General features: G+C 34.8%; 1 protein-coding gene across 5 annotated transcripts in view; it reads right to left on the bottom strand.

Annotated features, from left to right (window-relative positions):
• The window catches only part of CNTN1 (contactin 1), a 363,960-nt gene that overhangs the window by 197,917 nt on the left and 139,356 nt on the right, over window positions 1–26,687 (bottom strand). The window contains exon 3 of one of the 5 annotated variants that reach the window (XM_053895743.1): window positions 9,063–9,171. The exons of the other annotated variants lie outside the window; for them this stretch is intronic. The gene's annotated coding sequence lies outside the window, so the exon portion shown is untranslated. The remainder of the gene's footprint in view (window positions 1–9,062; window positions 9,172–26,687) is intronic. 5 annotated transcript variants of the gene reach the window in all.

Here is a 26,687-nt window from a genome sequence, read left to right on the forward strand (position 1 = left end):
ACTGTCAAGGATCTGGAATGAAAAACAACAGATACCATAACTATATCATCCTTATTTTCTCAAGACCAGAAATAATTAGCAACTGAATCTAAGGAATACCTTTAACTTAAAAGAGCAGGCTTCTCATTAGATCATACACTACCTTGAATGAAAATTAGAAATACTCAGGACTCTTTAAAAAAAAAAAATTAATGTTCATTTACTTACTTTGGAGAAAGAGAGAGAAAGAGAGAGCCCAAGTGGGGGAGAAACACAGAATGAGAGGGAGACGCAGAATCTGAACCAGGCTCCAGGCTCTGAGGTGTCAATGCAGAGCCTGATGCGAGGCTCAAACTCACTAAGCTGAAGTTGGACACTTAACCAACTGAGCCACCCAGGTGACCCAACTATCTGGGACTTTTTTAAAACATGCCCACGTCCTGGTTGAAAACCTCAGTTATTCTGTCTTGAGTGATGATTAAAAGCTCATCACTGGGGCGCCTGGGTGGCTCAGTCGGTTGAGCGTCCGACTTCGCCTCAGGTCATGATCTCAAGGTCCGTGAGTTCGAGCCCCGCATCAGGCTCTGTGCTGACAGCTCAGAGCCTGGAGCCTGTTTCAGATTCTGTGTCTCCCTCTCTCTCTCTGCCCCTCCCCTGTTCGCACTCTGTCTCTGTCTCAAGAATAAATAAACATTAGAAAAATTAAAAAAAAAAAAAAAGCTCATCAGGTGATGCTAACATATGTCCTGAGTTGAAAACCATTGCATCGTTACAGGATCTGCAGTATCAGTTTTTGTTTCCCTCATACTGTAGTGTTGTACATATGTAGGAAGTGATGTAGTAAGTGATAACTAAAGTTTGTGGAATAAATTAATAAAATATTATCTTCAGGCCTATCTTAAATATATTAATTTATACATATTTTCTATGATTGAAAGGTAAATTTCAAATAAACCATATAGAACCCAAAATGAAAAGTCAAAACCTTTTAGAATGTCTTTATTTTACTATAAAATATTTTACTTTTACTACATATTTATTATGCTGAATTCAAATCATTTTATAAAGAGATTATGTGTTCATGTGTGTTGATATTTGTATTTCCTTCAGAAGGGTGTGTATATCACATGGGTTTATTAAAGATGGAATACAATTTTAAGCTCTAACACACCATGAAGTATAAAGGGTGAGCAACAGGTGAAAGAGGTCCAGATATGATTGTGTCCTCTGAAAGGACTAGTACCTCTGGTCCTACAAGAGAGAAAATCTAGAATAAATCGTGTTCATATCACTCAGTTTTCTGTGTTGCACATTCCAGTCAGTCTATAGATAATTCTCTGGGAGATTGAGTCAGAAAGCAAAAATACTCTAGGACATATACCGTTTATTTGCACTCTTCACAGCTTTATAAATGTCCTCTTTTATTATTGTTAATGACATGTTTCTTCTTGTATGTAAGAGTCTTGGAATCAAATTAAGAAAAGGTACAAATATATTAATAAGATTTATTTAGCCCATGTGTCTAAATAATCAGAATGAATCACTAATAGAATTTAAAGTATTTCAAAATGCTTGTTAGTTCAGCTGTTCTCTAAATATTTATTGGTATGCCTATTTGCCAGATACTTACTTAGCTCTTTTGTTGACTTATCCAATCATAATCAAGGTTAAATCTTGGAAAATTAAGAAGTGATCCAAATTTATCTTAGGTTATCTTTGCTCCACTTCTATGTATCTTTCCTGTCCTTGTGTCCTTTCTCTCATCATCTATTGCCCATTTTAAAAAGGTTCAATTCTCCTAACTTTTGTCTCTCTCTTCCCCACAAAAAATGATTTTCTGATCATTCACAGTAAGTTATAAATGACATAAAATCATTTCATATATCCAAAACCAAATCACGTTGTGCAAAGGGGGCAAATTGTCTAACCTGAATATACAGAAAACAAGTCAAATTTTCCCCAACTATAAATGCCTGATACGTGAAATCAGTTTTCTCAAATTTTACTTTCTAATCAGATTCCATTAATCAGAACTCAAATTGGGCAAAATTTGGACAAAATTGTATACAGTAATCATCTAGTCAAGATCTGTATGAGTATAGTAATATTTTATACGCAAGGCTACCAAACAAATGTCTGTGAAACTCATGTTATCTGTTTCTGATTTCCTGATTACTCTCAAAAAGTAATGGCCCATTTTTCTAAGAAAATGGCTATAGCCACAGTTTACAAAATAGGGGTCCCATAGGGTGTTTAAAAATTTTTAAATGAAACCCATCCACATTATTTCATAGATTTAAGTATTTATTAAACAGATCTCTTAGGTATTTATTTTGGTGTAGGGGTGCCATGAATAAAAATAACTGAGATATTAATTGTGATGTAATTTGGAAAAGTTTGGGAACCTCTGGGCCATATTGTAACTCTACATCATGTATAACTATGAAAATACCTAAATTGGAATATTAATGGATCACCAAGCTCCTCCTCCTCCTCCTCCTCCTCATCATCATCACCAACAACAATAGCTAATTAATCATCAAGTTCTACTAAGTCAACCTTGAAAAATTTTGCACTTTAAGGTCACTGTTTCCATTTCAACATATATAGATCATATTCATATAATTTAAAGCAATAGTATTTCGTGTTCCTATCTCCAGGCTTTCTTTCTTCCAAACCATTTTACATACTGCTATCATACAGCAACCTGAAGTATACACTTGGGTTGATTTCAGCCTCTAAAATCCAAATCACACTTGGTTCTCTCCATCCCTCTCTCTCCCTCTCCCTCTCTCTCTGGCTTTGTCTCCCTGTCTCTGTCTCTCTCTCCATAATATAAAAAAAATTCCTCTGGGAAACAACCCATCCTCAATTCTTATTTATGTGGTTGTAGGGAATGATATGAGTGTTCAATGCCCAGCCAGTCATAATATTAAATTATTGAATTATTTTATCCATACGAGTTATGGTTCAGGGATAGGCTTATGATCCACACCTGGTAAATCTGTATAATTCCATTCGTTTAGCCACAGTAATTGGCTCAGAGATGAGTTTGTGACTCTAGAAATTTCAAGCATAAAATATAGTAACTTTATTCAGGAGTCAACAGAAGTTTCTGTCTCTTTTATTCTGGACTTAATCCTAGGAGGATGTAAGCCTAAAACTGAAGGAAAGTACCATATGGAGCTTGAGATTTAAAACAGAGTTAAGAGAAAGATAAAAACCAATTCCTTATTATATCATCTGCATCCCCAGCATGTTTCTGAAACCCAATTTACCTCTAAACTTTTCCGTGATATGTACAAATCCTTTCTTTCTTCAGTCAGCTATAGTTTGGTTACCTGACAATTATCAGCAAAGGAGTATTACACAATGCACAGTCTTTCATTATGTCATTTATTTGCTTAAAAGTAAATTCTTTTTTGCCCAGAACACCAATACAAATATTCTGGCTAGTGACTAAAATGTGTCTTTTCCAAAACTTTCACTTGTATCCCATTTAAAAAATGTTTTTTTAAATTATTTATTTATTTTTGAGAGAGAGAGAGAGAGAGAGAGAGAGACAGAGCACAAAGAGGGAAGGGGAAGAGAGAGAGAGGGAGACAAGAAATCCAAAGCAGGCTCCAGGCTCTAAGCTGTCAGAACAGAGCCCCATGCAGGGCTTGACCCCACAAACTGGGAGATCATGACCTGAGCTGAAGTCAGACGCTTAACTGACTGAGCCACCCAGGCACCCCTACTTCTATCTCATTTAAACAAAAATCTGTTTGTACCCTACAGTCCAGCCAAGTGATTTACCAGTACTATACCCTGAAACTTAATGGCTTTGCTTTACTTAGTAAATGTATTTGATTCTACTTAGGAAAGAATGCTCTCCTACTACCTATTCAAATCTACCTATCCATAGAAACTCAGCAAAAAAGAAGCCTCTTCCTAAAAAAACTTCCTAAATCAAAATTGACAATGATCTTTCAACCTCTAATATCTACTTCATTCTAGATTTCGTAATACTCAACAAATAGTTGCTAAATGAATGAATACAAAATCTTAATATGTATCACCTAATTAGCCTTTCCTTTACTGCTATTCTAATTTCTCTATTGTATAATATGTTGTTTATGAATATTTATCATACCAAGTAAACTGCTCCTAAAAAGAACACTTTGTATTACAATACTTTGTATTCCTTACAGCAATCAGCACCAAACTCCCTGAAGCACAAGTATTATTGCAGATATTTTTACAATTTGTATTCAGCTTACTCAATAATGTTATTTATTTGCGAATAGTGTACAATTATCACTAATAATTTCTTGCTTCTAAAGAGTTAACTATTTTTTTTCTTGTTACAAACCTTTAAAATGTACAAGAAACCACCAACAAACTATGAAATACAGTTGCACTCAAGTCACAATATACATAGGATTGATTATGATGAAAAACTTCTGTATCTCTATGATTCTCTGCTCCTCTATTATTATAGCAGACTGCATTTTACTTGTATGCATAGGAAATCAAGAACAAGACTAAGAGGATTTTCTTTTTCCAGCCTCTAGTTAGTTTTTCAATTTCCTTCCCTGTTTCCCGGCACAAATGTCTTGCTTTTCTGTGGTGATAATACCAGTCCCTTCTTCAATTCTAATCTTCTCACTTCTTTTCTGATTTTCCTTCTCTTGTTTCTAATCTCTGTCACTTGACTCATTTTGCATAACATGCAGAGAAAAGAGAGAGAAAAAGAGGACAACTCTGAGTGCAGTTTATAATGTTTTGATTTATTTCTTCTTCTTGGGAATCCTGTGTCTGGGTATTTCTTCAAGCAGCCAAATTTTTGTTGTTTTCTCAGAATTTTCTCACTAAGCTGAGGGATTCTAGAGAAAATATACCAAAGAAATGGATTTTCCTCATTGTAGAAGGGATACAGGGAAATCGTCTAGAGAGGTAGTAAATAAAACACTGATTAGATGAGTACTCTTCCAAAAGAGATACTGATGAATATTCTATACGGAAAGAGCAAACCATGCTGTGCATAAATGATTTTATATATGTAATTAAGGTCATCATAGTGCTTCAAAATCTCAACTTGGAAAACCATGACGTTGATTTAGCTCCTGCAAATGAGCCACCTCCAAGGCACAGCTTACTTACTAATCAATCTCTTAAACCAAGGAAGGGAGATCTGACCTCATTGCCCTTCAGACTCCCCAGTTATGTTGATTTTATTTCCATAATAGTATTAATTCTGCATAGAGTTCAAAAATTAATCCAAAACATCTCATAGGAAGATAAATAGTGTAGACAAATCTAATTAACACATAGAAAATGCATTAAGCATGTCTAGCTCCTGAAGATTAAGATGATCTGTTCTTTTGAGCAGAAACATTTTTTAATATGTTTAGGTTTCTTACTTTGATTCTTTCACAAAAAAACTTCTAGAGTAAAAACCAATGTTCTATTAAAGGTGACTTAAAAATCACTGCAAGGGGGCACCTGGGTGGCTCAGTCGGTTGAGTGTCCGACTTCGGCTCAGGTCACGATCTCGCAGTTGACGAGTTCGAGCCCCGCGTCGGGCTCTGTGCTGACAGCTCAGAGCCTGGAGCCTGCTTCAGACTCTGTGTTTCCCTCTCTCTGCCCTCCCCCACTCATGCTGTGTCTCTCTCTGTCTCAAAAATAAAATAAACATTAAAAAAAATTTTTTTAAAAATCACTGCAAGATGTTGTGGGTGCATTTATTAATCAATCATGAGTCTATTTAATTGAACATACCATTTTGGGTATTAACCTAGAACAGTGACTAAATGCACAATAGCAATTGCAAAAAAACAAAAACAAAAAAAAACAAAACAAAACAAAAAAAATACCCTCAAGGTATAAACTTGAAACGTTGATGTAGAAAACCTCAACTAAATATCCCTGACCTTCACTGAGTCCACATTGGGATAATTAAATATAAGTGTTAAGCTAGGTATATAATGGTACATTGGCAACAGTGAGAACTGTTGAAGGGAAAATATGGCAAGTTGTTCAGATAAGAATGTCACAAAACAAGAAAGTTCACATCCACAATTATTTTGGTGAAATTCACTTTTCAGAGCATCTCAAAACCAAGTGATTCATCGCAATAGAAAATGAAAACACCCTTGAGTTTTAGGTTTTGAAACATTACACACAAATAGTTCAAATTTATCTAGGCTACATTTTAGAGAAAACAATGCATAGAGGCAAACATATTGGACTTTTCAGTTCCTTTATAAATGTACCGAACTCATGAAAATGATATCATCACAAAAGTCACCTATCAAAGTTTTTAGAAAATGATAATGTGTCCTACACAAATACAATTATATTTCTGTCTTAAGGAAGCAGAGAAATCTCTTTTTGCAGCATGTGGGAGAAAGAAAAGCTGATAACTACAATATGTTCATTACATAGATATAATAGGAAATGCTTTTGTATACAAATAAACATATTAAAATATTTGAATAAGTATAATCGATTATTTTTTTTACTTCTGGGATGATTTAATTATATTTCCCTTACTAAAATACTATGCTATATTTTTGTTGGCTCTGATATCCTGACAACTTTCAAAAATAAACGCGGCCACAGTGATGGTTTAGTCCTATTTCTATTAAGGAAGACAAATTGTTCTCGGATTGACATCACTCAATGCTAGTCAATTAACTTCTCCATGACATTCTATACAGTTTAAACTTAACTTTATATCCAGGTTACTCTAAAAATTGTTGGGTATTTTTTTCTTCCATTTTTCTTCAAATTCCTATTACTTTGATTTTAAGTCAATGAACACATCATTACAAATATATGCTTTTTTAAATTTGGTTCTAAAAGACTACAAAAGTGTTTAAGCATTTGATTTTTTTTCTCTCTCACATGTTATATCCAAAAAACAAAGCCAGTAAAATGGATGCATAGTGCCATCAATCCTACTAAACTTGTAGTATGCATTACAAACTGGAAAACCTTAAAACATTAAGTTCTCTTTTTACTAAATCATGTTAGTAGTATTTAACCTGTGGCTATTTCATGTTTGCCAAGGTCTTAGAAATAACATTCATACCCAAAATTAAAAAAAAAAAAAAGTTTGGTGATAAAAGTCATCATTAGAATAAAAAAAAATATGTATTTTTACCCTAAGAGAGACGTTTTTACCTCCAAGTGTGATTAAAGGGAGAGGTATTGGTAAATCAACATAATTTCCTTACAAGTCAAGACTAAGTCAGGATGTCTGCCTCTACTCCTTCTATTCAACATTACACTTGAGCTGTGTACCACAAGGTCAAAAAAAAAAAAACAATAAAAGGACTAGGAAGGAGGAAAGAGAAATGTCATTATGCACAGACAATATGATTGTCTAAACAGAAAATATAAAACACAAATTACAAATTAAAACAAATAGCACAGCAATGTTCTTCATATAAAATCAATTCTGAAAATCAGTTGTAGTCCTATAAACAAGCAGAAAACAATTAAAATGTGATTTTTAAAACATCTACATTAGCAATAAACTATTAGACATTTAGGAAAAGTTTCACAAAAGTGGTATAAGACCTTTCTGAAGAAAAATTGGTAACTTTATTAAAAGACTTTGAAGAATTGCTAATTAAATGAAGAACTATTATTAAATGTCCAAGAATAAGGAAACTCAATATATTAAAGATTTCAATTTGCTCCCAAATTAATCTATAAATTCAATTCAATTCTAGTCAAAATCCCCAAAGTTTTTGGTAAGGAATTTAGTGAGATGATTTTAAAACTTATGTTAAAGAGCAGATAGTCAAGAATATTCAATTGGATATTCTTTCCTGCTTTGTCAAAGATTAGTTGACCATATATGTGTGGGTCCATTTCTGGGTTCTCTATTATGTTCCATTGATCTGAGTGTCTGTTTCTGTGCCAGTACCATACTGTGTTGATGATTACAGCTTTGTAGTATAGCTTGAAGTCCGGAATTGTGATGCTTCCTGCTTTGGTTTTCTTTTTCAAGATTGCTTTGGCTATTTGGGGTCTTTCCTGGTTCCATACAAATTTTAGGATTATTTGTTCTAGCTCTGTGAGGAATGCTGGTGTTATTTTGATAGGGATTGCACTGAATATGTAGATTCCTTTAGGTAGTATCGACATTTTAACAATATTTGTTCTTCCTATCCAGTAACACGGAATATTTTTCCTTTTTTTGTGTGTGTCTTCTTCAGTTTCTTTCACAAGCTTTCTATAGTTTTCAGTGTATAGATTTTTCACCTCTTTGGTTAGATTTATTCCTAGGTATTTTATGGTTTTTGGTGCAACTGCAAATGGGATTGATTCCTTGATTTCTCTTTCTGTTGCTTCATTATTGGTGTGTAGGAATACAACTGATTTCTGTGCAATGACTTTATATCCTGCAACTTTATCGAATTCATGAATCAGTCCTACCCGTTTCCTAATGGAATCTTTTGGATTTTCCATACAGAGTATCATGTCATCTGCAAAGAGTGAAAGCAGGAAAGAATATCCAATGGAATAAAGACAGTCTCTTCAGCAAGTGGTGCTGGCAAACTGGACAGAGACATGCAGAAGAATGAACCTGGACCATTTTCTTACACCATACACAAAAATAAACTCAAAGTGGATGAAAGACCTAAATGTAAGACAGGAAGCCATCAAAATCCTCAAGGAGAAAGCAGGCAAAAACCTCCTTGATCTTGGCCACAGCAACTTCTTACTCAACGTGCCTCCGGAGGCAAGGGAAACAAAAGCAAAAATGAACTATTGGGACCTCATCAAAATAAAAAGCTTCTGCACAGCGAAGGAAACAATCAGCAAAACTAAAAGGCAACCAACGGAATGAGAGAATATATTTGCAAATGATGTATCAGATAAGAGTTAGTATCAAAATCTATAAAAAAACATATCAAACTCAACACCCCAAACAAATAATCCAGTGAAGAAATGGGCAGAAGACATGAATAGACACTTCTCCAAAGAAGACATCCAGATGGCCAAATGACACATGAAAAAACTCTCAACATCACTCATCATCAGGGAAATACAAATCAAAACCATAATGAGATACCACCTCATACCTGTCAGAATGGCTAACATTAACAACTCAGGCAACAACAGGTGTTGGCGAGGCGGAGAAAGAGGATCTCTTTTGCACTGCTAGTGGGAATGCAAACTGGTGCAGCCACTCTGCAAAACAGTATGGAGGTTCTTCAAAAAATTAAAAATAGAACTATCCTACGACCCAGAAATTGCACTACTAGGTATTCATCCAAGGGTTACAGGTATGCTGTTTCGAAGGGGCACATACACCCCAATGTTTATAGCAGCACTATCAGCAACAGCCAAAATATGGAAAGAGCTCAAATGTCCATTGATGGATGAATGGATAAAGAAGGTGTGGTATGTACATACAATGGAGTATTACTTGGCAATCAAAAAGAATGAAATTTTGCCATTTGCAACTACGTGGACAGAACTAGAGGGTATTATGCTAAGAGAAATTAGTCAGAGAAAGACAAATATCATATGACTTCACCCACATGAGGACATTAAGATACAAAACAGATGAACGCAAAGGAAGGGAAGAAAAAACAACATAAAAACAGGGAGGGGGAAAAAACATAAGAGACTCTCAAATATGGAGAGCAAACAGAGGGTTACTAGAGGGATTGTGGGAGGGGGGATGGGCTAAATGGGTAAGGGGCATTAAATAATCTACTCCTGAAATCACTGTTGCACTATAGGCTAATTAACTTGGATGTAAATTAAAAGAAGTAGAAGAAAAAAGAAGAAGAAGAAGAAGAAGAGGAGGAGTCAAGACAATACAATAAAAGAAGTAGGTGGGGTCCTTACTTCAGCAGATCCATGATTTATTCTGTTATAATAAATAAGGAAGTATAGTAACAAGGCGGGGTGGATCAACAATGAGGGGTGGAACAATAAGTCAGTAGATCAAGAGAGTCCAGAAACAGATCCACCATACATGGAGATCAGATAAATGATAGAAATATCTCTGAAACTAGTAAGGGAAGGATCAATTATTTAATAATTGGAGGCTGTGACACCTGATGATCCAACCAATGATGACCCTACCCTCACATTAATTCTAAGTTTAATAAAGAAAATAGTTTGTAGGGCATCTTGAATGGCTCAGTCAGTTAAGCGGCTGACTTAACTCAGGTCATGATCTCACAGTTCATGGGTTCAGGCCCCGCATGGGCTCTGTGCTGACAGCTCAGAGCCTGGAGCCTGCTTCAGATTCTGTGTCTCCCTTTCTCTCTGCCCCTCCCCCATTCATGCTGTCTCTCAAAAATAAATAAAATGTTTTTTAAAAAATTTTAAAAATAATAATTTGTAACACAAACTTCAAAACTTCCAGAATATAATAGAAATATATTTATTACCTCATAATGGGAAAGAATTTCTTTTAAAAATGAAAGCACAAATTAAAATGGAAATGGTTTATAAATTTGGCTATATTTAAAACAAAACAAAACTTCTATTCATCAAAATTTACCATAAACAGAGTAAAACAACAAGCCAGAGCTCAAGGGAACTGATTTGCAATTCTCATAACTACCAAAATTTTCATATCCAGAATATGTTGAAAAAGAAGCCATAGTAATCAATAAAGAAAAAGTCAAAAGAGAAAGATACTTAGAAAAGTGATCAGAGACTTTGACCAGGCAACTTAAAGAAGATGAAAGCTGCAAAGTCAATGAATGTATAGAAAGACACTTAATCTCATTAGTAAGTAGAGACAAGTAAAATAAAACCATAATAAAATGTCATTAAACATTCATCAGTTTGCAAACATTTAAAGATATTTAAAGTATTAAGTGATGGGGAGGAAAGAACAACACACTCACTTATAGGAATACAAATGATCACCTGATTTTGTAAGCCAGTTTGCCAAAATCTAGTAATGTTGAAAATATATATACCCTATGTCCTCCTAAGTAGAACCCCTACCACCATGGTGCTCAAATTATGAGGAGCTCTGAAAATACATCAGGGCCATTTGGAAGTTAAAAAACTAAACATGCAACTACCAGATGACCCGGCAATTGCATTCCCGGACATGTGTCCTAGAGAAATACAAACACACGTTCAAACGAAAACTTAAAAATGAATATTTATAGCAGTTTTATATATAATAACCAGAAAACCTGGAAACACTCAAGATGTCCTTCTACAGGTGAATTGTTAAGCAAACTCTGGTACATTCATACCATAAAATACCACTAGTAATAAAAAGGAAGATGGGGCGCCTGGGTGGCTCAGTCGGTTAAGCGTCCGACTTCGGCTCAGGTCATGATCTCATAGTCCGTGAGTTCGAGCCCCGCGTCGGGCTCTGTGCTGACAGCTCAGAGCCTGGAGCCCGTTTCAGATTCTGTGTCTCCCTCTCTCTCTGCCCCTCCCCTGTTCATGCTCTGTCTCTCTCTGTCTCAAAGATAAATAAACGTTAATAAAAAAAAAATTAAAAAAAAAAGGAAGAAACTATTTACACATGCAACACATTAGATGAATCTTCACAGAATTATGTTAAATGAAAAAAGTCAATCACCAAAATTCACATATACTATAAATCTATTTACATAATATTCTTGAAATGACAAATTATAGAAATGGAGAATAAATTAATGGTTGCCAGGGTTTAAGAAGGGAGTTGGTGGGAGAGAAATGGATGTGGCTATAAAGGGACAATAGGAGGGATCCTTGTGGCGATGGAAATGTCTTGACTCTATTAATGTCAATCCTGGTTGTGATATTGTACTATGGTTTTACAAGATATTATCACTGGGGAAATTGGGTAAATGAGATCGTTCTATATTGTTTTCTACAACTGCATGTCAATTTGCAATTACTTCAAAATAAAAGTTAAATTTAAAATAAGAGCCTAAATGTCCATCAACTGACGAATGGATAAAGAAATTGTAGCTTTATATACACAACAGAATACTACGTGGCAATGAGAAAGAATGAAATATGGCCTTTTGTAGCAACGTGGATGGAAGTGGAGAGTGTTATGCTAAGTGAAATAAGTCATACAGAGAAAGACAGATACCATATGTTTTCACTCTTATGTGGATCCTGCTAAATCTAACAGAAGATCATGGGGGAGGGGAAGGAAAAAAAAGGTTAGAGAGGGAGGGAGCCAAAATATAACAGACTCTTATAAACTGAGAACAAACTGAGGGCTGATGGGGGGTGGGAGGGAATTGAGGGTGGGTGATGGGTATTGAGGAGGGCACCTGTTGGATTGAGCACTGGGTGTTGTATGGAAACCAATTGACAATAAATTTAATATTAAAAAATAAATAAATAAATAAATAAATAAATAAAATAAAATAAAATAATAAGATTCAAAGACATTTACGTATAGACCCTATCTACAGAGACTTTGAGTCAACCGATCTGGAGGGAAAATTTGACATACATCATTTTTTTAAATACTTTTAAAGTTTATTTTATTTTGAGAGAGAGAGAGAGAAAGAGAAAGAGAAAGAGAGAATCCCAAGCGGGCTCTGTGTTGTCAGTGTGGAGCCCAATGTGGAGCCTGAACTCACAAACCATGAGTTCACAATCTGAGCTGAAACCAAGAGTCACACGCTCAACAAAATGAGCCATCCAGGTTCCCCAGCATATATCATTTTTAAGTGCCTAGATAATTCAGATGGTCAGACAGGATTGACTCCTGTCTTAGAGCTACTCTCATGTGTATGCCCCAAGAGACATGTGGTTAAGAAAACTGATTCTTAAGCCTTATTGTCAAATTGATTTCTAGCAACACCATGTACTAGCTGTGCAAAGTTGACTGAGTTTCCTTGTCTGTACATTATATACAATAATAGTATTTATTATAAATTATTGTGGGACTAAATGATTCAGTCACTTACATAAGTCACTTAGAACAGTGTCTGAAACATAATAAACACTAAAAAAGTATTTTATACTAATTTCATCATTATATTATTGCTATAGAAATTTATAAAAATAGAATGGGGGGCGCCTGGGTGGCGCAGTCGGTTAAGCGTCCGACTTCAGCCAGGTCACGATCTCACGCTCCGTGAGTTCGAGCCCCGCGTCAGGCTCTGGGCTGATGGCTCAGAGCCTGGAGCCTGTTTCCGATTCTGTGTCTCCCTCTCTCTCTGTCCCTCCCCCGTTCATGCTCTGTCTCTCTCTGTCCCAAAAAATAAAATAAACGTTGAAAAAAAAAAAAATTAAAAAAAAAAAATAAATAAATAAATAAAAAATAAAAATAGAATGGAAATTTTTAAACATTTATAAAATTTTATAATTCATAAAATAATAGTTTATGATTTATAAAATTTATAAATATAAATTTGTAAAAATTTGTAAAGACATCTAAATATACATCAGTAAAAGAATGGATGAAAGAAACCAGTTTCACTCATAAAATACAATACTGTATACTCGTGAAATTTAGTGAAATTTAAAAAGCCAGAAGTTTATGTATCAATTATAATGACTTTTGCAAACATAAATTATCATAAAATGCAGGTTACAAAAAATATATACTTGGCCTCATCATTTTAAAATCTGAAAATTTCTCTAGATATTGTTTAGCAATATATAGAAAATGTAAATGTAGTAAATGTATGAAAGTAGGCATGAGAAGGATATTTAAATTAAAAAATAGCTCCATCTGTGGAAGATAGGAGTGAACATAATCAGGGATAGGTATATCTGTGTTCCAACTGTGTTTATATATCTTTTCAGTTTCACTGTGAGTACTTTGATTTTTTATTATCTTTCTAACTTTTGTATATATATCTGAAGTGTTTTATAATAACAATAATAACCTAAATTTATTTTTCTATATATATTGTGTTCTGTACTAAACTCTTTAAATGGCCTAGTCACTTTTTTCTTCTTATAACCTGATAAAGTAATCTTATTTGCCCTAATTTATAAAAGAAGAAACTGAGGCTAAGAGAGTTTAGGTGATGCACCCAAGAGCATGGTTAGAAAGGGGCAGAACTGGGATTTGAATCTAGACAGACCAAATATAGTGCCTGGAACATGGCAGACATTTACTAAATGGAAGATGAAATTTCTGGCAATCATCATTTCCTAGTAGAAAGAATTGAAAGTGAAATCAGACCTGAGTTTCAGGTTTATCTCTCTGAACCCTAATTTTCCTGTATCTATAGTAGAGTGGTTAGCAAGAATAGAAGCAACATACACAAAGGTCCAGAACATAGTGAATATCCAATGGTTGACAGTTATTGGTTGGTGTTTAGTTTGGGGCAAATGAGGCACCATTGCAGGTTTTTAGCCCAACTGTGTCAAGCTGGGATACAATTTGTAGAGGATTGAAAAGAGTTGAAGAAACTGGAAGGATTAAATTTATGTTTTAGTTTTGTACAGACATAGCCTTTAAAACACATTGGCATATTTTAAAATTGTATTGTGTTTTTAAAGCAAGATTCTTGGCCAAATATCCTAGAATCCACAAAGATAGTTAACATAATTCATACAATAATAAATGCCCTTTGACCTAAAATACTAAAATTTAGTATGAATAGTTGGAAGCAGCAAAGGCAAATTGCTAAGTTTTATATGCTTTCATCTGAAAAATGTTCTTAGAATCAAACCAAAGTAGAGAAACATACTTGTCTTATAATGAGAAGTTTAACCAAGGAAAGCTCTATCAAAATTGCATTTAATAAAGAGGATACACTAATGGAGGTGTTAAGTAACACTTGGTAATTTATCTTCCCTCAGAGGAAGTTTATGCCTCTGTTAAAAAGTGACAATAGAGGGGCGCCTGGGTGGTTCAGTCGGTTGAGCGTCCAACTTCGGCTCAGGTCATGATCTCACAGTTTGTGGGTTCGAGCCCCATGTCGGGCTCTGTGCTGACAGCTCAGAGCCTGGAGTCTGCTACAGATTCTGTGTCTCCCTCTCTCTCTGCCCCACCCACCCCCCACTCACACTCTGTCTCTCTCTCTTTCAAAAATAAACAAACATTAAAAAAAATGTTTTAAATAAAAAGTGACAATAGAACCACATCCGTAAGACTATTATGAGGACACATTAAGACACTGCATATAAAATGCCTAGTGCCTACGTTAACTATTACTATTATTATTAATTACCATTATTATTTTCTAAAGGTCAAATGAATAGCAGATAAATTTTACTAATACCTCTCAAAATGTCTGCATAATAAAAAATACTCAAGGTAGAATAAAAACAGCATTCCAATTATATTGTGGAAGCCTTTATTGAAATCCACACCAATTCATTTAATGGTTCTTCTATTTGATACTGATTTGTTACACTTGATATAGCCATAACCTACAATATATTTGCAACTAACAAATATTGTATTTTTTCTATATTATGACAACACAAAGAAACAAAAGATAACAACAGCAAGACACTACCGGAATTTCAAGATTGTGATCCAATTCTGACTGATTAAATACCTGTGAGACTTTTGTCAATTCATTTTTTAGTTCAATTTTTTCCTATCTGTAAAATTAAGAGTCTCACTGGATGATTTCTGAGGTAACTTCAAGAAATGGATCCAAGCAAATTGAAAATATTTTTTCATCATTCCATCTCAAAAAGTATCCAACCGCAATCAGCGATGGACAAAGAACAAATATAAATGCATGTTGTAAAATATAGAAATACCTTTCACACAGGAAATCAGTCACTAAACCATACTTTTTGTATGTCTGAATTTCTACTCCTCCTGGATGGCAAAAAAATGTCTGAAATGTCTCTGAAATCATCACCACCAACAACAACCTTGAGGCAAATAAAAATAATGGATGAACATTCCAATTATTTTAGAATGATGCAAGTCGGTCTGACTCACTCCATTAAACTCAATAATTTTCGCCAAACTGGTTCTATTCTGTTTTGGTGATGTCAAAAGCAAAACATCACCTTAAAGCTTTACATAAAATGTTTCAATATATTGATAACATATTCAATTTTGATACACTGAAATAAATTTCAATATATTGAAATAAATACTGATAACTTCTTTCTCTCCTTTGATATCCAATCTGTTAGCAAGTCCTCTAGAATCTAGCTTCAGAATATCCTGAATCTAAATACTTTGCCCTATTTCCTCTGTTAGGATCCTCATCCACTCATCCCCCCTTAACTGGCTTCCCTAGGGTCTACTCTCCACAGCATTGCTAGAGGGATCTTTAAAAAAAAAAAAAAAAAAAAAAAAAAAAAAAAAAAAAAAAGGTCAACCATGTTCCTCTCCTCCCTTGAGTCAGACAATGAGGGTTCATCTCAATTAGGCATCTTATAAGGCCCGTAGGACTCAACCTATCTCAGCTCTAATCTACTCCCAGAGCATATCCCATAACACTTTCTCCTGGGTCATTATCCTCCAGCTTCTTTTACTTCCTCTAACATATCCAAGTGCTTCCTTAGTGTCTTTGCACTAGTATGTCACCTACTCCTAGCAAGGAATTGTCTTTTATGGTAGCAGGTAGAAATATGAATGGTGATTAGTCAGTCAAGAGTACAAGTGATTCTGAGACCTTGCTTTTTGCTTTGTGGCCTAGCAGGATCCTCCTTTGACTCTCTCCTCCTGAGAGATGAACCACAAATTTAGGTGTGCCTCAGCAAGTGGTTGTGCATCTACTTACTCACTTGTACACTTAGCTTCTTGTTTGCTAGTTCTGTGCAACCTAACATGAAAATATCCTTAAACCCAGAACATTATAGTTCTCGTTAGTCTTTTGTTTTTTTAATGTTTAATTATTTTTGATGTAGAGAAAGTGCGTGCACATGTGCAAGTAAGGGAGGAGAAGGGGGCGGGAGGGGGCAGGCAGAGGATCCCAGCTGGGCTCTGTGCTGACAGCAGAGAGTCTGATGAAGGGAGCTCAAACCCACAAACCATGAGATTATGACCTGAGCTGAAGTCTTAACCAGCTGAGGCACCCAGGCACCTCTCTCATTAGTCTTTCTACTCAGACCAACCCTTTATGATCTGACCAAACTCAATGATATTTTAAGCTTTATACGTGTGTGTGTGTGTGTGTGTGTGTGTGTGTGTGTGTGTGTGTGTAATCTATATAACCAGATAACAAGCTTCCTTGGATCAGGAATTGTTTCACAAATTTCTGGCATCCCTTTACTCATATGTATCCCTACTATAGCATCCATCATAGTATGTACTCAATACATACTGAATAAAAATTGATTTATTAGTTCCCTTCAAAAATGATGCTCAGAACTTAGAAATATTAGCTTGAGAATTACCATCTATGATCTGTCCGATTGTGAATTCATAAGTACCTTACATCAGAAATGCAAGTAGAAAGAAATTTGATGACTGGAGTGTCAACCTTAAGAACTTAAAGTAATTCCAAATTCCCTTAGGCTGAAAACAAGTTAATGTACATATCACACTATATTTTGCTCCAAGAATTAAAAAATCTTCAGTAAAGTAGCATTTTAGACAAAGTGTAAACATTTTTGCTATAATTAATGGATTCTTCCTTGTGTACTTCCTTCTTTCCATAATTTTGTCATTTTTTGTTAATTTCTTTTTGCTTCATTCCTTGAATAATTACAGTGGAATATGAGAATTTTATATGAGAAAAAATAACCATTGTCTTCAAAGTATATATTTGTATTTGCAGTTCAAAATAATGTCCTTTCCATTCCAGTATCTTCCCTAAGGAACAAAATAATCAGTGGTAGTTCATCTGTATTTAGTTTGAAAACTATGATAGCAATATGAAATGAAAAGCCAGTATATAGATTTTTCAATAGTTTTAGCATAATAGTAAACATCGTTAATTGAGAAACTATATGTAAAATATTTTCTAGAAATATATTTCTATAGTTCATTCTGATTGATTATAATAATGTTGTATATGCAGAAGGAATGAAGTGATAAATTTTAGTATCCTGTTATTTAGATTTTTTAAATATTTAAATATGTATTTAAATGTCCCAGGATCAGATCTCATAGAATATCACTTAGATTATAATTATATGAATACCCATAAAATGTGACATCTTATTCAAAATTATCCAGAATCATAAATTTAATCTGAAAGGTTTTCCAATTTTTATGTAAATATGGACCTTAATATTTTTAGGACGAATCTAAAGTGAATTATGATATGGTAGTGTTAAAAATCTTTAAATAACAAGTAGCCTCAAGATCCACAACTCAAACAAAGCTGTGAATTGGTTTGAGTTTTATTCATTTGACAACTTTTTCTTAAGCATTCCAAAATAAAACTTATAATGGGGACTCATGAGATTCCAGCTGCTGACAAAATATAACACAGTTGATCTCAATCCACATGGGATCTATAATCCACTATGGACAAGTTGTATAGACAAGTCGTACGGCCAAGTAAGTGGCAACAATCAGCAAGTAAGTGGCAACAATCAGCAACACGTGTCCACTACGAGGAGTGAAATGCAGCAGCAGGATCAGTGGCCACATAAAAATTAAACAGGAGCATTTGCAAAAGCATCAAGACAAGCAAAGTGCACAGTTTTTAAGGAAGTGAAAGTATTTCCAACAGGTTGGAGCAGAAGTGCAGGGCTGGTAGGGATGGGAAATAAGGAATAGAGAGATGCTACTGCAGAGGTCAGTGTTTGTTTTGGGCATCTTTATACTACCCTTTTGTGGCTTTTATAGAAATTGTTATGGCTAATGTACTTCAGGCATTCTGGGTTTTTGATTCATAGTCTTATAGGTAGATGCCCACTCAACCTGAATATCTGCTCCCATCTCTCAGTACTGTCCAACTGCACAGTGAGTCCCAACCTATAGAATGTGGACCGTGAGAGTACGAGAGATAACTGCAATAGATCCAAGAGTCAACAGGAGTACCAAGCTTTACTGTAAATTAAATGAAAGTAAAAATTTTATCATACAAGGGGGGCTTAAACTTTTCTTCATATTGGTAAAGATTTTATGTCACTGCTTTTCTCTTCCCTCTATACTCATTTCTAATGAAAGTATAATGATTTATGTTCCATTCTTCAGAACTCTGTGGGGATGCTGGCTAGTATAATGAACTCATCTGTGCTCTTGTGATAAGAGATCATGATGGCTTCAATAATTGTTATTTACATTTGGCATCTTAACATTTGAACAGAGGTTTTCAGGAGAAAATTACTTAACTAAAATGGCCCAGTAAATGTGAAACTGGAACATAGCTGAAGACATACGGGAGACACAGTAACCTAAAACAAAAACTCTGTTAAATAAATAACTATCTTTTTGTTTTGCCATGGCTTATAAACTTTTTTAGGTCAGATATGGCTATATTCATATGGGTAGAGCCCTACTACCTAGCATAGTGCTTTATACAAAGGTGTTTGAAGAATAAGTTAATAGGACCAATAAATCGGATGTTAATAAACAGCCAATGGCAAAATCCAATTTAGATAAATTATTTTATAATTCACTTAATATATTTTTGAACACTATTAATAATAATAAACATTCACTATGATTCAAGTGTTCTACGTAATTAACTTACTTAAGCCTTACAGCATGAACAAGAAAGAGGGCAGGATCCTTCAGAAGATGTTAATGCCGTAGATGGAAGGGGTAACAAACAAACAAACAAAAAACTAATCTAGCAGCATGTAACAATATAAATCAGAGAAAAATCTAAACTTCTTACCCATAAAAATATAGGAATATACTTATAATTTCATGGACATTTCTTAATTTAATAAATTGAAAAATTTCTACCTAAAGTAATGACATGTTCCATGTAGTTGGTTACACGATCCTCAGATTTTCCGGTTTTCACTTACACATTTGCATTCTCTCTGAATTATGCCCTGATATATTTTAGAAATTAGATTTAAGTCACCAATTTTTTTAATGCAGGTCAATTTTTGGCTACTTGAATACTCTCAGACCTACAAATTGTATAAATTGAATTATAGAATTCTCAATATTGATTTGTCCTTCCTAATTTTAAGAAACTAGTCTGAGTTAGGGATGATTAGAAATGTTGCACATATTCTATTTTGATTGACTGATATGTGGAAATATCTCCATGTATACTGGCATATTTATGAGGCAAAGCATAGAAAATATTGGAATAGCTGAATTATTTGAAAATACTTAGAGACGGATGGTATCTTAGTCTATTTGAGCTGCTGTTAAAGAATATCATAGACTAGTTAACTTTAAAACAACAGAGATGTACTTCTCATCATTCTGAAGGCTCAAAAGTCCTATATCAAGACACTGGCAGATTTGGTGTTTGGTGAAGGACCATCTCCTGTTTCATAGATGGTAGTCTTTTTAATGTGTCCTCACATGGGAAAAAGGTGAAGGTAATTTTCTGGGGACACTTTTATAAGGGCATTAACCCCATTTGTGAGTACTCCATCAACAGGACCTAATCACTCACCAAAAGCCCCACCTCCAAATACCAACACATTAGTTACTAGATTTTAACATAAATTTTGAGGCAAATAAACAGTCTGTAGCAGATAGACTATCACACTTACGAGGCAAAAGGAAAGATTTTAAAAAGATATCTTAACTTTTCCATATATAACTTACACACCTTGCACAAAAGAAATATAATTTTCTGACTGATATTTTCATGGTTCAACATGTCAGTGATAGTTGCTACAGCCTGTAGCCCTGCAATAATAAAGATTTAAAAACATTTATTTCAGTAAGCACTTGTGCATAATCAAGAATCTCTTGGCAAGACATTACTCTGAGAGGAAATTGGGCTATATAACTTCTAATATTCTTTCAAAGGACAAAAATAATAGAAATAGATACTCAATCCTGTTTGATAAACTAGATCATAAGCTTCATTTTGAAACATTAATTACAAATGACAAATTTCTGTCCCAATTAAAATCTTAATGGCTTCTATATAAAAAAAAAAAACAAAAAAACTTAGCATTCAAGTGGCAACTTAGTTCTAATAACTAAGAGATTTCCATGGGGATGATTACTTTGATTTATTGAGATAAAAATCTTATACACTATGAGAAAGGAATTACATGAGACATGAAAACAAAAGAAACAGGAGCCATCAATGCAAGAAAAAAAAAAGGATCTAAAAAATCTTAGTAAGTTGTGACTTATCAATGAAACTTTTAACTTCTCAAAGCAAATACTGTTTCCGGTAGTTTTTAATAAAGGCAAAATTACAAATTACAAGCAGTCCCACAGTAATGTCCAAAGTTAAGATGTAATCCAAAGGTTTTTTCATCCATACTGAAGCAAACACGAAAGTACCACCAAAGATATCACACACACAAAAATACATTATAATAAATAAGTAAGTGAATCCAGAAAGCCCAGCTCTAGTTGTCTCCCCTTTACATAAGGGAATGAGCATTCATACATTTTATATTTTTAAATATGTAACAAAGAGCAATCATATACATACATTAGAAGAAAATTAATTCTGAGCATACGGATCTTAGATACTATCCTACTAACTACTGATCCTTTTAAAACATATATTTCCATATGCTCTTATCAAGGTGACTAGGGAAATTCGCTTAAGGCTTACAGGGTAATTATAATTAGACATATGGGCTGCTATTAGGTATAGGTAATTTATACTGCACAGTCAAAAATTGATCCATTTAGGAATAACTAAAATTTAACTTGATTTTTTATTTTTAAATCTGACTATGTTCCAATTCTTTTTAGTCTGGAAGGCCATTATCCCTTCTCTATCTAACAAAACAAGATTCATGTGTCATTCTCTTTGACTCTGAAAATTAAAATCTGAACTTCTCTGACTGCCCAAGGCAGAGTTAAACACTGTCCCTCCTTGTATCCCTCTAGCATTTTGGTAATAACATACAGAGCACACTGCCTTCTCATTATCCACAATTCTGTGTCCAATATGTCTTTGTTTTCTAAGTGTTTCTACTGTTCTAAGCATATCACATGCATTGAATAAATATTATTTGAATAAAAGCATTAAGAAACGAATAGATCAGAAAGCCAGCATTGTTTGGCAGTTCCAGGATATGAAAGGAGGCTTTGGAAAAATAGTAGATTCATATTGATTTCATTATTATAAAATGATTTAATGATTGGCAGAGACTGCAAGTGCTATTCTTCTGTTCTGCATTTATAAGGTTGGACCCTTATGACTGCTCCTAGACCATGGCATGTGGACAAAAATGGCCCTTAAAATTTTTAGCAGATTAATTCTAGTTATTCATTTAGTCATTCAGCATAATTCTTCAATGATGAAGATTATAAAAATAACCCTTATTGTTTATGTACTATAAGTTAGGCAATGAGCTAAGTGTTTAGTGTCCATTATCTTAATCCTTACAACTCTATGAGATAGTTGCCATTAGTATTACCATTTTATAGGTGAAGAAGACCGGCCCTTAAAATTCTCCAGCCATCTCTTCCTAACACAGTGGCTTGGGAGGCTACGCATTCCAAATAGCAAAGCCACAGATGTGACGTGAATAAGTTAAGCCTTTGAGGTTGAAAGGCCCTACGAAAGGGCCAGCGGCCTCGAGGAGCTGACAGTAAGCAAGAAAATGGGGACCTTCTTCCTATAATGGCAAGGAACTGAGTTTTGCCAACAATCAGAAGAGAATCACAGCTCCAGAAAGAAACAGGGCCAGATGAACTTGACTGCAGCCTAATGAGACTCTGAACCAAAGACCGTAGCTGAGCTGTGCCCATACTCCTGACTCACAGAAACTGAGATAATCAGATTTAAGACACCAAAATTGCAGTGTTTTGCTTGCAGAACAGAAAAAAGTAATATCCACTGCCACCACAAAAGACAGGAAAACAAAACGAAAAAAAAAAAACCCTCAAAGGAACTGTTAGTTTGATCCATGGAGCTGTGAGCCTGGCTAGATGGTTTATGGTTATGTGTTATCTCAGGAACTGTAAAGAGCTTTATCTGCAGAGCTCAGACTTTTGTATCTGAAATTCAATAGTGATTGACATTCTTGGGACTATTTTTTATACAAATTCATGAGATTTACCCATTTGGAATAATTTAATTCATTAATTTTATACTATTTTGCTTTAAGGCTTAAGAGTTCGGACTTCAGTTTTCTACAGTAAGCAACTTTGTATCTTCATTGTAGTAAGACCACAGTTCTGCCTACTTTTGAGACCCCACTTGCTTTCAGGTCATTAATTACCTGTGAATGACTTAATTACCTTTCCTTAAGGACTCACATGGCATCTCCTCCATGAGGAAACTGCTCCAAGCCACAGTGTAATAAAAACAAATTTATCAAATTTTCTGCTAAAAGAAGTAGCATGTCTCCACTCCCTCCATTATTTTCCACAGCTGTAAAAGTCTCTTAAAATGGGTCACACCTTTGGAATACTTATAGTTACTCAATTCTTTGGAAAAATTATATAGATTAGTCATTAATTTTTGTCTGTAAAACTACCACCACAATTATATCATATCCTATGTTATCCAGCATCTAGATTTAATAGCATCTTCCCTAAACCTCTTTTCCTAGGTGTAAGTACTTCATTTCAGTGGTCTTCAAAGTTTTTGTCTATGAATTCCATAAAATAATTTAGAAAAACTTATACAGTGCATTGCATATTAGTAGTTGGTATCTAAACTCTTACTGAAATATGTATAGATATTTTGAAAGAATCTAATTTTAGTGTATATTTACACTATATTTAGTGTATATTGTATTGTATAGTTGTATAGTTGCTTTAAACATATTTTTTAAACCTTGGAAACCATTAACAAAATGAAAAGGCAACCTCCTGAATGGGAGAAGATACTTGCAAATGATATAACTGATCAGGTGTTAATATCCAAAATATATGAGACTAAGCAAACAAGATCACTAAATGCAGTGTGGTATCTTGCATTGGATCCTGGAAGAGAAAAGGGACATGTGTGGGTAAATTGGTGACCTCTGAATAAAGTCAGTAATACTGTGTTAATATTAGTTATAAACAAAAGCACTCTGATTATGTACGATGTTACCATTAAAGGAATAGAATGTGTGTATATGTGTGTGTGTGTGTGTGTGTGTGTGTGTGTGTGTGTGTGTGTGTGAGAGATACATGGCTTTCATAGTCAGAGGGGTCAGTACCCTAACCTCCACATTGTTCAAGGTTCAACAGTAAATTCCTCTGTTTGTGTATTCTTTTATTTTATCCTTTTCAGAGAAGCTAAACTACTTTCCCATTTCATCACCTCTATTCTTTTCTTTGAAAAGCTCAACATAAGGGCTCAGTTGAGCATCCAACTCTTGGTTTCGGCTCTGGTCATGATCTCATGACTCCTGGGATCAAGCTCTGTGTCAGGCTCTGCACTGACAGCATGGATCCTGCTTAAGATTCTCTCTCTTCCGCTCTCCCTGCCCCTCCCCTGCTTGTTTTCTCTGTCTCTCAAAATAAACATTAAAAAAAAAGGTCAGCATAATAAAGACTTTTTCCCCCTCTTATAACAGTCCTGGTTAGATGTTTAGGTCAATAGAGCAGAGTTCTCCTCTACCCAGGAATCTTCTATCTTGAGAACTTGCCTTCTCCAGTATTTGGTGATCATCAGTTTCCAGCTGGCAGAATAAGTAAGAGCATAAAGGAGTTTTTTGTTTTGTTTTGTTTTGTTGTTTTTTTGTTTTTTGATGTTTTTTAATAGGCCAGGCCTGGAAGCTGTGCACATCTACTCTGCTCACTTTCAACTGGGAAAATCATAGGTACATTTCACACTTACTTGAAGGAAGCTGAGGATGTAGTGTAATGTAGGTGTATGGCCAACAAAGAGAAGAATTATTTTGGTGGATAACTAAGTCTTCACCACAATATTTGTTGTTTATTTGACTTACCCTCTGGTGTCTCACAAAAACCTCAGATTAACCTAGACAGAAAATCACTCTGGATTCCCCACCCTCACACCCACCACATCTTTCAGTCACTGAATGGCACCATCATCTATACAGTTACTCAAACCAGACATCTGCAAATTATCCTTGACTCATTTCTTATCCTCACCTTTCATATTTAATACTCCAGGAATGTCCTGTCAACTCTACCTCCAAAACACACCTTAAATCATTAGCTGTCTCCATCCTTTCTGTCAGCTCCTTAGTTCAAACATTGTAATAACCTCTGATCTGGATTATTCCAAGAGCCTACTGATAGCTCTCCATGCTTCACTCTTGCTTGCCCATGTTTCGTTCACGAACATATCACTATTTAGTTTAAAACCTTCCAATGGCTTTAGGGAAAAAATAATCAATAAAATCCAAAGTCCTTACAGGATCACTAAGACCATATATGGTACGGCTCTTGCCCAGCTCTCTAATCACATCCTTTATTACACTCTTTCTACTGACTGCTACTCCAGCTACAATGACCTTCCCACTGCTTCCTGAAAATATTTAGCTTACTTTCATTTGAAAATCTTTGCACTTTCTGTTCCTGAGAGACCTTCTTCACATCTATTTATTCTCTTACTCAGCATCATGTTGTCTTCTTAGCATCCTCTTAGGCTGTGTTTTCCATTTATCATCTGCTTCTTTCTCCTGAATGTAGGATCCACGAGCCATGTACTGTTCCCCATTATCACTATTTCCCTAATTTCTAGTAGGCCTGGCACACAGTGGTGCTCACTAAGTAATTAACTGAATAAATGCAAAACCGTCTAAGGGTGATCAGAGAAAACCTTCTACAAGGCCTTTTGGTATATTGTTGGTGTAGTATAAGGAACACAAACCTGGCTTACAATTCAGATTTGACCCCTTCTCAGCTTTGCACATGAGACTTCAGCTCTGTGAGCTTCAATTACCTAATCTGTAAATGAAAGTAAAAAACATCCCTAACAGTGTCAAATGCCTACTTTATTAAGAAGAAGCTAATGGAGGAAAAGAGCTCCAGGTAAGATTAACCCTTCTCCGTAAATAAAACTACTATTGCTACTATTATGTACAATTCTGTTCCATTATGGAAAAACCCTCCCAAGGCAGCCATTTCTTCCTCTTTGTAATTGGTTGACTCCTTTCTGTGGGATGTTTCCAGTGGCATAAATCTCCACAACACAAAGAGAAAAAAGCTTGTCAACTCCATTGTTAATAATTCAATCCATCCATATCCCTCAAAACCAACTTTATTTTTTTTAAAGGTTAATTTATTAATTTTTGAGAGAGAGAGAAATAGGGAGTGAACAGGACAGGGGCAGAGAGAAGGGAGATGGAGAATCCTAAGCAGGCTCTCTTCTGTCAGCAGAGCCTGATGCAGGGTTCAAATTCAGGAACCATGAGATCACGACCCGAGCTGAAATCAAGAGTCTGATGTTTAACTGACTGAGCCACCCAGGCTTCCCAAAACCAACTTTCTGAAATTAAAATTAAAAGCCTTCAACCTATGCCTTCTCTGTACCTTCACACTGGTAACTAATGACTGCAAAAAAAAAAAAAAAAAAATTGCACAGTTTGTAGGTCAGTGACCTTATCTCCAGTTATCAGACAAATCATTCTGTTTCTCTGGTCAATTCTTTTCCATGCTCTAAAAGAATATTCAAAATGTACTCCACTTCTGAAATTCTAGAAATTTTACACATGCATCGAATCTAATAAAGCACCAAAAGTCATTGATTTTTTTCCACCTCATATTTTTCATTATTTCTTTTGTTTTACTACTTTTTTCCATGACCTCTATTACTGCCCTAATCTAAGTTACTAGTCTTTGAACTCATGTATACATACAT

This window comes from Panthera pardus, unplaced genomic scaffold (genome assembly GCF_024362965.1).
Source record: "Panthera pardus isolate Hobbes unplaced genomic scaffold, ASM2436296v1 HiC_scaffold_6, whole genome shotgun sequence".
NCBI classification, from domain to species: domain Eukaryota; kingdom Metazoa; phylum Chordata; class Mammalia; order Carnivora; family Felidae; genus Panthera; species Panthera pardus.